Genomic DNA, 12,183 nt, shown 5'->3' on the forward strand with positions numbered 1-12,183 from the left:
CGAAGAAATATAGCCGAAGAATTAATTTTTAATAAGCACACTACCACCGCTCCATAGTTGAATTAAAGATGGAAGAGGATGGAGGAAGGTAACGAGTAGAACGCGGGGACGTTTTAAATGTGATTGCTTGTTGTGCCCGGCACAAATCCTAATCGTACAATCAGTGGTCGATATATATTGTATACATAACATATATATATATATAGAGAGAGAGAGAGAGAGAAAGAGAGAGAAAGAGAGAGAAAATGCTAATGTTTGCGGAATAAAAGTGAGAAAATGAAAATATAGCCGGAAGAAGAAATCTCGTTCAAAAGGGTTGTAATTAAGCGGTATTTGTATGTTGTATATGTTAACACGTAGATGTACATAATTACACGAATATGTATACACAGGCATATACGTACGTATATTTATAAAATGTACGCAATTATATGCAGTATAGAATTACGTTTGGCCGTAAACGTTAGGTAAACACACGTTTCCACACGTTTCTGTGTCGCTGTGATTGGTACATAGACTTTTTAGGCCAGTGTTGCGTACCGTTAGATTTCTAATTAACATTAACATTATGGATGGGGGACAGTCATTGTTAACGATCGCTCGGATCGGTCGTTTCCGTGGCACGCTTATTAATTGGCCTCTGACCTCTGAGATCTGTTTTAGAGAATTATATATAGGATACACACTCGGCTCGAGAAATCGGTAAATGAGGAATGAATTTTCTGGATCATTTCATCCGTGGACTTATTTTACATTACGATACATATTGATCTTACGTAGAAATTTGAATATTATATATTATAATTTATTATAATATATTATATTATATTATATATTATATATTATATTATATATTATATTATATATTATAATATATTATAATATTATTATAATATTATAATGGTTAAAAAGGATAGATGACAAAAACGATCTCGTATTATTCTATAATCGATAAAGTAAAATACTCGAAGTACATAAAATATATTTTATTTTAGTATACATTTAGAATTTCAGAAAATTGAAATTCTCGTATCTTAGATTAATTTTCGTGTTTTTAAAAAAGTTCACGGTGGAAATATTGAAAAGAAAATTTGATCGCGTTTAGCAGTCTATTTTGCTATAGAATAACAATTCTTTTAATTTTGGAACTTGCGAATTAATATTAATTAGAGAATCGAATTTGTGATCGGTTAAAAGTTTTGGCTTGTTTCGATAATATTTAAAATTGAAAATACGTTTCTAAAATTAATTTCTCATACACTTTATTAATGTTCATGTAATTAATATTACTTTTTGTTCACATTTTCAGAGAGAGAGAGAGAGAGAGAGAGAGAGAGAGAGAGAAAGAAAGAAAGAGAGAGAGATTAAATCATTAATTATTAATTTTGCTTAAAAATGTTATTCGAGTAAAAATTGAAAGCTGACCGGAAGGTAAGACGCAGTAAATTCGATACTTGCACTGCCTTTCATCATCGTGAAAAATGACTGTCTGGCCTCTGGATGTTGCGAGAATAAAATATAAGAATAAGAGAAACAAAAACAAAAAAAAAAAGGGAGACAGTGTTACATATACACGCATATGCATGTATATCGCTGTGTTGTGAACAGGAATTTGAATAAAATGAAGGTGCAAAAAAAAAAAAAAAAAAAAGAAAAAAAAAAGAAAAAAGAAACAAAAAATGGAGAAAAAAATCTATATAAGCATAATATATAATATTACGTATAATATATGATAGTAGATTACGAGGAGAAAATAATATGAAATAAACTCTTGCTGGTCGAGAGTTGTAGCGTGTCGATTAGCAGTTTATCTAAAATATATGAAGATGTATCTACCTGCAGCGGTATCGCGTTTTAAACCGTGAGAACAAACAAGAAAACGAGATGAGAGAAAAAGTAAGGAAGAAGAGGGAGTAAGGAAACTAAAGAAATTTATGGTGTTGGGATTTTCGCGTGGGAAGCATGATAAAAAATTTATAGAATAGAAACGAGCGTGCTTTCACGTTTCGTAAAACGTTTTCTTTTCTTTTTTTGATATTAAATAGTAATTTCATTTAAAATTTTAATGATTTAAAATATGGAATATATCGCGTTATTATAGCTCAAGATTGAAGATAATTGTATTCATTTCATTGTACTGCGATTTTTTTAACTGAAATTTTTGTAATTACATTGCGATGAATTTAAGAGATATCCGAGTTCTTTAAAAGATACGAGATAAAAAGAAATATATTTTTACAGATTGAAATATATTTTTGCAAGAAAAATTGATTCGTTTCTAAAAGTACAAAAAGGAGCAAGTGGCAATAAAACGAGAGTATCTTTCACGAGACATATCCGAACATATCGATTAGAGAAGAAAAGAAAAGAAAAAAAAAAAAAAAAAAAAAGAAGCAGTGGAATAAGATGATATTTTTGATTATTCCGAAAATGGATTTCAATCTGCAAAAATAAATTTCACAGGAGGAAGAGAAATATGTGTGGGCGTATAAGTTCGAGAATGCAACTCGGATCGGTACAAAGAATTATATTACAAAATAAAACATTAAGAAAAAGAAAAAAAAATAAGAGATAAAAAAAAGATGTATGTGCTGTAAGAGAATATTATTATGCAAGTTATGCAAGTAAAAAAACTATATATATGATGAATGTTGATATATGATATATTTATGGAAAATTCGTGTTGACAAATAAATTATGTATTAACAGTATTGCATTTTTTTTTAAACATTTTCTCAATTTCTTTATTTTCTTTTATTCGTAGATTTCTAGATATCTCAGATACTCTGTATAAATATATGTATATACGTATGTAAAAAAATAAATTATAATATAAAGAAATACAAAGAATAATACAGATACAAAAAAGAACAGAGATAAAATTTAAAAAATTAGTGCTATTTTCAGAGTGCTGTAAATGAAACATATAAAAAAGGATAGAAAATAATAAAAAATAGAGATAGAATAAGAACATTAATGCCATCTTTGAATGTTAAAAACATTTTTTAAATTCTTTAGAGAAGTATTAATGTCATTTTTTGGATATTTATTAAAGAAATATTCTTACAATTCAAAAGATGGCATTAATCTTAAATTTTTAATATATTCTTTTGAAAAAATATCATTGATATTCAAGATATGACGCTAATGATCGATTCTCATTCTATCTTTATACTTTGTCTATTATTTTCTGTTCTTTCTTTATGTGTTTCATTTGTAGTATTCTGAAAATAATGCTGATTCCGTGAATTTCATAGTCTATTTCATTCAATTTTTATATTTTGCAGATACTTTCGTCTATTTCCCTGTACTTTTTGGAAATATCACAATTTAAAGATTTGATTTTGTAAAAAGTAACTATAAAACAGATAATTATATTAAATTTCATAATTAGTATTAAATAAAATGGTTAAAAAACTTTATTACAAAAAAATAGCAGATTATAAAAGTAAGTATAAAGGTAAGTATTGAATTCTAGAAAAATTTTATGTGTTACCTCCTATTAGATTATATTTTCCTAATAAAAATCCTAAAATTAGAGAGAATTTTTATCTGTAAATTTCAAATTTTACAAAAAATTCTAGTTTAAAATTCCTGGAAATTCTCCAGAATTCTTGGAAATAATATCAAATTCCAGGAATATTCCAAATAAATAGCGAGCGAAAGTTTTGACCAAAAATTCGATTTTATTTTAGGATAGTTATTTGTATGGAACTATACTGCATTGCCATTACATGGAATCTCAATTGTTTTCAATAACCGATTGCATAATATAGTATATCGAATGTTCGAATAGTATTATCTGATATATCATTGTTTTTTAGAAATATTAAAAAATGTTTCGAAATGAAGTTGATAACTTACTTTTTTACCAGTTCATTTAGCTCTTTCAAAACCATTTTTATTCGAAACATTTTTTAATATTATGAAGAATAATATAAGTACATACAAGCCAAAGGTAACTATATCAATTGTTAAATAAAAATTATGTATCATTAATTGTAAATTATATTCAATAAATGTTATTTTTCAATAAATAAATGAGTTTTTTTATTTAAAAAACATTTATTCCTAGCCTATATTCCTTCTAATCCTTTAGATTTATGTAAATTAAGTATATAAGTATTATGTATAAAAAATTAAGTATATTTTTAGTATACATTATTTTAAATTACAAGTACAAGTCCAAATGTAACAAAAACAATTGTTAATTAAAAAATATGTATCATCAATTGTAAATTATATTCAATAAACATTATTTTTCAATAGAGAAATGAGTTTTTTATTTAAAAAACATTTATTCCTAAGCCTATATTCCTCCCAGTCCTTTAGAATTAAGTAAAATGTTAAAAAATGATTCATAAAAACGTTAGAAGTTCGCAAGGTAAGTATGTAAAAGGTAAGTACAAGGTAAGTATAATTTTGAATTGCCTGGGAGTTGAAATTTCGGTTTATTTACATTCTCGGTCTGTTTATTTACATTTTCAACGTTTATTTACATTCTCGGTCTGTTTATTTACATTTTCAATGTTTATTTATATTCTCGGTCTGTTTATTTACATTTTCCAATGTTTATTTACATTCTGGGTTTGTTTATTTACATTTTCAATGTTTATTTACAAAAATTTTCGAAAATTTTGCAAATTTAAGGCCCGGGAGTTGAAATTTCGGTTTGTTTACAAACTTTGATCTGTTTATTTACATTTTTCAATGTTTATTTACATTCTCGGTTTGTTTATTTACATTTCCAATGTTTATTTACATTCTGGGTATGTTTATTTACATTTTCGAAAATTTTCGAAAATTATTTGTAAAATACTTACCTTTACTTACCTCTACTTACCTTTTATTTTATTACTTACCTTTCTCTCAGCTACTTTTTTATTTTTTTATGTTTTTCAACAGTTTTCTTAATTCTAAAGGGTTAAGGAATATAGGAACAGAGGAATATGGATAAGGATTAAAGAATATGATAGGAGCATAGGATCATAGGAATATTCAGGATGGAGAAATATGGATAATAGGAAGATAGGATCACAGGAATATTCGGGATGGAGAAATATGGATAAGAATACAGGAATATACAAGATTAAGGAATATGGATAATAGGAGCATAGGATTACAGGAATATTCAGGATCGAGAAATATGAATAATAGGAATATAGGAACACAGGAATATTCAGAATTAAGGAAAATGGATAATAGGAATATAGGAATATGCATATAGGATTATATAGGAACGTATAGGATTGACGGATATGAATAACAGGAAACTTGGAACATAGGAATATATAGGATAAAGGAATATGAATAATAGAAGTATATATTTTATATACTTACTCTTTTAGTCATCAAAATGACATCAAAATCTTGGAAATTTGAATCTCTAAAATTCTTGGAAATAATGCCAAATTCTAAAAAGAATGAACATACTTGTGATATATAAAATTTGGAAACAATAAATTATGAAACTTTTAATTAATATATTATATAAAAAGACAATACAATTGATCACATATGTGTATCATGAAGCATAAATTTTATTCAATAAATGTATACAAGAAAAACTAGTGGATAAGTATGATAAATATTGTATCATCAACGCCATCTTCAGAGTGCCGCGAATAAAACATATAAAAAGAGAGAAGAGAATAATAAAAAAAGGATAGAAATAAAATAAGAATTGATCGTTACCACCATCTATTGAGTTATTATTAAAAAAATATATTTTTAGCATTCATGAGATGGCACTAGTCTTCAATTCTTAATTTACTTTATCCTTTATCTTTTTACCTTTAAAAAGATATTTTTTGCATTCAGAAGATGGCGTTAGTATTCTATTCTTACCTTATCTCTATCCTTCTCTTCCTATTTTTTATCCTTTCTTCGTATGTTTCTTTTGCGGCACTCTGAAGATGGCGCTGATTTTCTAATTTTTATCCTATATCTGTCCTTGTCTGATTCTTTATATTTCTTTATATCATAAACATACTTCTTCTATATATTATACATGTGCATACGTTTCATACAGGATGTCTGCCAATAATGAACCGCTGAAAAAAAAAAAAACACATGAAAATATAATAGAAACACATAGAAAATATAAAAAGAAAAAAATTAATATAAAACTAATAAACATACCAATTTTTCGCGGATATATTAAGTAGATTATTAAACAAGACGTTGTTCCTTCTCCAACATTCCTCCCTCGATATCCTTAATTCCTCAAAATCCTGCACGATCTTTCAAGTAGATCAATGGATTCAAGGAAATCATTCAAGGAGCATAACGCCACTTGGAATAATTCGAGGTAAAAAAAAAAAAGGAGAGAGGAGGGAGAGGAGAGGGGTACAGGGATTCGTGTCATTCTTCGAGGAACGATATCACCGTAATCCGAGGACGATGATTACACACCGTTTTGCCTTCGTATCCGACGTGTTACCGGTTTCGGGGTCGTGGAACGAAGGGTCCCTTTCATCCAAGTCCTTCTATATAATGGAGCGAGAATCTAGAGCGAACGATGCGCGAGATGGGATTTGAAATCTATCCGCGTGAAATCCGCGCGACGTGCTCGTGGAACAGTGAGGCAGAAACTATCTTCCCTGGATAGATTAATTTAATATTAATACTATATATTCATTGTACTTACATCTTAAATGATCAATAAATTACACAAACGTTTAACTGAAAAAAAGAAAAAAAAATTTTTTTTTCTTTCCATTCCATTCTTTATTCCTCAAATCCAATCGAAATAAATCCTCTCATTTTCCTCGTCTTCCTTTAACCTCTTAATCGCTCGCTATCAAATCTTCAAAAAAAGAAAAAAAAAGTGTATCTTTATTTTTTTTTTTTTTTTTACGTCGAATGATCGAACGAAATCGAACGAGAAAAAATCGGGGGGCGGAAACGAGAGAGGTGAGAAGAGAAAAAGAAACGGGTCAGATTTATCTCGCAAAGCAAACCGCTTCCTCGAAACGGGAGATGAGGGAGGAGGAGGAGGAGGAGGAGGAGGAGGAGGAGGAGGAGAAGGAGGCGGAGGAGGAAGAGGAGGAAGAGGAAGAGGATCGGTGGTTGATTTAGTGTTCGGCGCGGTGAAGGCGCGGTGGAAAATGCTTTGGAACAGGGAGAAATAAATGTTCTTAAGAATCGCGCCGATAAATAACGGTTTATTAACGTACTAATGCCTCGCGCGAAATTAACGGGAGTCGTGGCAAACGAGAGGAGGGAGGGGGAAGCTGTCGGCTTCCGGGGAGGGGGTTCGGTTGCAACGAAGGAGGGGAGGGGAGAGAGAGGGAACTTCGAGTCTTAAATGAACGAAGCCGCACGCTGCGGTTCTAATTAAAACAAACACGATTATAAGTTTCAGCTTGAATTTATAATCGTCCCTGCACGTCACACTATGTCTCCCTTCTCCCTTCCTCCTCCTCAACCCCTTCTTCGACGCGAGCCCATGAGTCTCTCCCTTAACGAGTTTGCAATGATCTCAGTCTCAGGAGAGATTTTTGGAGAAGAGATTTTTTTTTTCAGATATTTATATATTTATTGCACTGTAATTCGTAACGTTGATCTCTTTTCGTCGCGTGATCAAGGGAAATAATATTATTTATCAAAGATTCTTTGGCCAAGTTTAAGAACGGAAAAGATACTTCCCTTTCAAATAAAAATTCTTGGAAATTTCTTTCGAGAACGAGGAGGAACGATTGGTTCTTCGTCTCCTCTCGTTTAAAATGCAAATACAAAGTTTAATCGGGCTCGGTAGCAAGAAATACGGATATTAGACGCGATGAAATTGCAGTTATATTTCCGTTTTACCGATAGAGAATGCGCAGAGAATTGAGTCGTCGGAGGTGGTTATCGCGTGTAGATAAATATCCTATTTAATTGGAATTCTCTATCCTTCACGTTATCTCGATCCTCCCCACCCCCAGTCTCTGGAAGACTGCTTTTCAATTGATGATACACGTGTCCACGTACGCAACCACGTTCACGCTGCGATCCACCCTTTGTTGCAAAATTGTTGCTCCTCTATAACAACTTGTCGAGAAGTTTATTTTTTTCCATCCTCGATAATCTTATTTCTATCGTCATTAGATACGGATATTTATACGTTCGTGGAAAAAAAAAATATTATATTCAAATATTATATTCGAAAGGAAATTCTTAAACTGTTAAATTGAATGAAAATACGATGTATATGATCCATGTGCATTTTTCGTTAATTCTTTCTCTTTTTATTTCCCTCTTCTTTTCTTTTAAAAACTCATCTCCATAAAAATATCAGAAATTTGCATTAGCAGTAAGCTCTCCGTCGATACAGTTCGTGATCTTCTCATCGACGAACGATGATCCAAGTATATTCGTTTAATCGGATCCTACGACGAATTATAATATTTTTAAAAAGAATCTAATGGGCGAGGAACGCGATCCGGATATCAACGGAGGCCGCTACCGAGGGGCAGGAACGATCCTACGATTATATCGATGTTTAGGCACCCGCTGGGTGATCCGTCTAATCCGGATTTAAGCTCGCATGCATGGAGCGCGAGGCCGCCGCGCCGGTGCACTCGGCCGCGTCCACGTGCGTATCTTCCCTCTCGATCGAGCGTCTCCTCGTTGAATTTTCGACCGAATACTCGATACAAATGCCCTCCCGTTTATTTCCCCAAAAATCCTTTCGTACTCCTCCCCTGCTCACTTTTCACTTGTGATTTGTCCATGCCACGATAGAAAGGAAGAAGAAAGGAAGGAAGAAAGGAAGAGGAAAAATTATTTTCTCCATGTTCCATGCGTCCCATTATTATTTAAGAAAATTTTTTCCCTGATTACTTCTTAAATTTATCAAGTTCGATCATTCGTCGAAAAACACCAATTTCAATTCTCAAAAAAAAAAAAAAAGAAAAACAGATTTGGTCAACGAGATGACCGCGATGATAATTTCTCGTCCTTTCCTCCTCTTCCTGCTCAACTTTTCACTTGTAATTTGTCCTCGATGTCACGATAGAAATTTGGAGGAAGAAAGGAAGGGGAAAAATTATTTTCTCCATGTTCCATGCGTCCCATTATTGTTTAAGAAAATTTTTTCCCTGCTTAAATTTGTCAAGTTCGATCATTCGTCGAAAAACACACCAATTTCAATTCTCAAAAAAAAGAAAAAAAGATTTGGTCAACGAGATGACCGCGATGATAATTTCTCGTCCTTTCTTCCTCCTCCTGCTCAACTTTTTACTTGTGATTCGTCCTCGATGTTATGGAAATTTATATAGAAATTTGGAGGAAGAAAGGAAGGGAAAAATTATTTTCTCCGTTCTTCCATCATTCCATCGTTATTTAAGAAAATTTTTTACTTTACCTGATTACTTCTTAAATTTGTTAAGTTCGCCGAACAACACATTTCCAATTTCAATTCTCAAAAGAAAAAAAAGAAAAAAAGATTTGGTCAACGAGATGACCGCGATGATAATTTCTTGTCCTCTTTTCCCCTCCTTGTTTTGAATCACATCTTTAGTCCAGGAAGGGGTATCGGTTGATAAAGGTAGGAGCAGTTTTAATTACAATCTTATTATCGCGGAACGAAGTTGGTCCAGCCATGCATCACCGCATAACAGACAAGAGTTACAACAACTGTTAATTTGATTTATTAATTTATCGTCCCCCCGCCTGTGGAAAGCGGAGGGGTTGCTCCTTTTTTTCTCTTTTTTTCTTTTTAATTATTCCTTTAATTAAAAATCCGGTTTCGAGATTAACCGTTTCTTTCTTTTCGCAACCCTTTTTCGGGTTCCTTCGCCATCCCTTGGCAATCTTTTCTCGTCGAGTGAGACGCTTCTCGTCTCGCACTGACGCGAATTTTGCTACTAATCGGGTTTAACGATGCGAAAGGGATAAACCGAATTAAACGTAGGTTCGAAGGTTCGAGCATTTGTTCCTTTCCCTCCTCCCCTTCCTCCTTCCGATTCTTTATCATGGCGGCGATCTGCAAAGAGTTTAAAAGAAGAATGTACAAGCAAGAAGGTATAATAACGCGAGGAATGGAACGAAAGAGTATTAAAGTATTGTAAGTATACAAAGAGGATTTTAGTTAGAGATCTATTTTGGATGATCAGTTTAGATAAATAATGGAATCTTAACCTGTTGTAATTCTTTCTGACTAATTGAAATAGTATTTGAAATATTTCTAAGTTGACAGTGGTACTGTTTACCTGTTAACCCATTACAAACTGTAAATAACACGCGGATAATAACTGTTTTATTTTTCGGATAATCTTCTTATTTTTAAACTGGCTCGAAATATTTTTTAATCGAATCGATCGTGTATCGATTAATTTTTTCCCTTATTTTTCTGTAATTATCATCATAACCATATCATATCCAATTACATATCACTTTCTTCCAATAATACAACTTCCAATAATACTAGTTAATGCTATTAACGATTATTAAATTTCATTCAACTTAGAGAAAATTATTGTCAATCCAATAAACCTGAAGAAAGATATTCGTGTCTCGTCATCGACACCCCTCCAACGATATATCCAATATACCCCCAATAACGTTCTTCCATCATTCTATTCTAGAGAAGGAAGGGTTGTTAATGTTAACGCGGTTAAGTGCGAGGAAGCTTTAATTGGATACGATACGGATAGGTCGGTTGCAATTCGATTTTCCTTGACGCTTCCATCACACCCACGCGTCGAGGTTAATTGTTTCGACCTCGTTGCTCGTCCAACGCCAACTTTTGCCGCAATATACGCTTAATAATCTTAACCCCCAACATCTAGATAAGCTTGTTATCGGCTACAAGATCGAGTTCGCGGGGGATATGTATATACTCGATTGCCGTTCGATGGACGCTTCGACGCGGTGGGGGTGATTTAGGACCCTCCTCCCCCGTGGATGGAGAGGGGAGGGGAGGATCAAGAAGCCCGCATAAAATTTCGGGAGATTGTTTTGGAAATAGAATTATAGGAAGCTGGTTATGAATTATTCAATGTTTTATTCTTTTTATAACGTAACGTGGTTGATAGAGGTTTTTGAAGCGTGCTCCTGCAGATGGTAGGCTTCTTGTTTAATTTATTGCTACTTGTAATGCTGATGTAAACAAATTAGCATTGAATTTGGAAATAATGAAGATAAAAACGAATAAAATAAATGGATGATTTAAACGGAACCGAAGTGGAATAGGGGATGTTGAATTCTCGATTAGGTTATCCCTTTTTCTCGAGTAATCTCAATCACGAGACAAAATTTTCTTGAGAAAGATACATCCGCAAGATGAGTTAACGAGTTTGTTTTGCACACGGGGAATTTCGCCGTGGGATCGTCGTTTTCGATTGGATTGGTCGATTACCGTTGGGGGAGCAAAAAACGTTCGTGGAGGAAAAAACAATAGAAGCAAACGAAGCGAAACTTTCTTTCCCTCGAAACGATCGAGCGGGAAAATTGGCTCGTGTCGAGTCGAGAACGAAAAGAAATCACGCTTGCTTATCGAGAAATTATACAAAATTATCCGCAAAATTCTTCTACCACGATTAAAGACGCAAGATAAAATTCCAAGACCAAAAAAAAAAAAAAAAAAGATAAATTCGTTCGAACAATCGTGAATCGATCATTTCGCGAGAAATATCTCGCGAATGAATTAAGAGCGTGTCGACGCGCTTTGCTGCGGTTGCGAAGGCAAAGGGTCAGCCCTTCAAAACAAACGTGTAATTTACCAGTGGCTGGTAACCTCCTTTAACCGGGGGCCAACCTTCGTAACCTTCGTATAATACCTTCGAGGGAGGGTAATGGGTCGAGAAGGAAGAAGCCCCCGAGGATTATGATGAGGTTATACTTTAGTAGGCGGAGAGGAACTCCCGTTTAAGCAGTAATTAAGTCCCGCCACGCCTTCGGTCACGCTTCTCCCGACCCGCGAAACGATGGTCGAGCATGTTCCGTAAATTATCACCGATTTGGATTCCAAACTTGGATTTAAATGAAGAAAAAATATTCCTCTCCAAACGTTCTCTTCTGTTACTCGTGTTTCGACATTATATAAATTTTTCCAGTCTCCAATCCCGTGAAACACTATTGGAACTCGCCCTCCAATCGACTCTTCCTTCCATCCACCACCGAAACCGATATAACGTAGATATTTCCAAGAATCTCGAGCGATAGAGGACCGTCGAACGATTTCTCGAAACTGTATCA

General features: G+C 33.1%; 1 long non-coding RNA gene across 3 annotated transcripts in view; it reads right to left on the reverse strand.

The window, feature by feature from the left end:
• Positions 1-5,482: 5,482 nt before the first annotated feature.
• The window catches only part of LOC122712064, a 123,574-nt gene continuing 116,873 nt past the window's right edge, over positions 5,483-12,183 (reverse strand). For all 3 annotated transcript variants that reach the window (XR_006346249.1, XR_006346250.1, XR_006346248.1), the window contains 3 exons: positions 9,350-9,970; positions 6,142-6,602; positions 5,483-6,053 (listed from right to left, as the gene is read on the reverse strand). This is a non-coding gene — a long non-coding RNA (uncharacterized LOC122712064). The remainder of the gene's footprint in view (positions 6,054-6,141; positions 6,603-9,349; positions 9,971-12,183) is intronic.

This window comes from Apis laboriosa, unplaced genomic scaffold, assembly GCF_014066325.1.
Source record: "Apis laboriosa isolate Shangri-la unplaced genomic scaffold, ASM1406632v1 scaffold18_cov149, whole genome shotgun sequence".
Taxonomy (NCBI): domain Eukaryota; kingdom Metazoa; phylum Arthropoda; class Insecta; order Hymenoptera; family Apidae; genus Apis; species Apis laboriosa.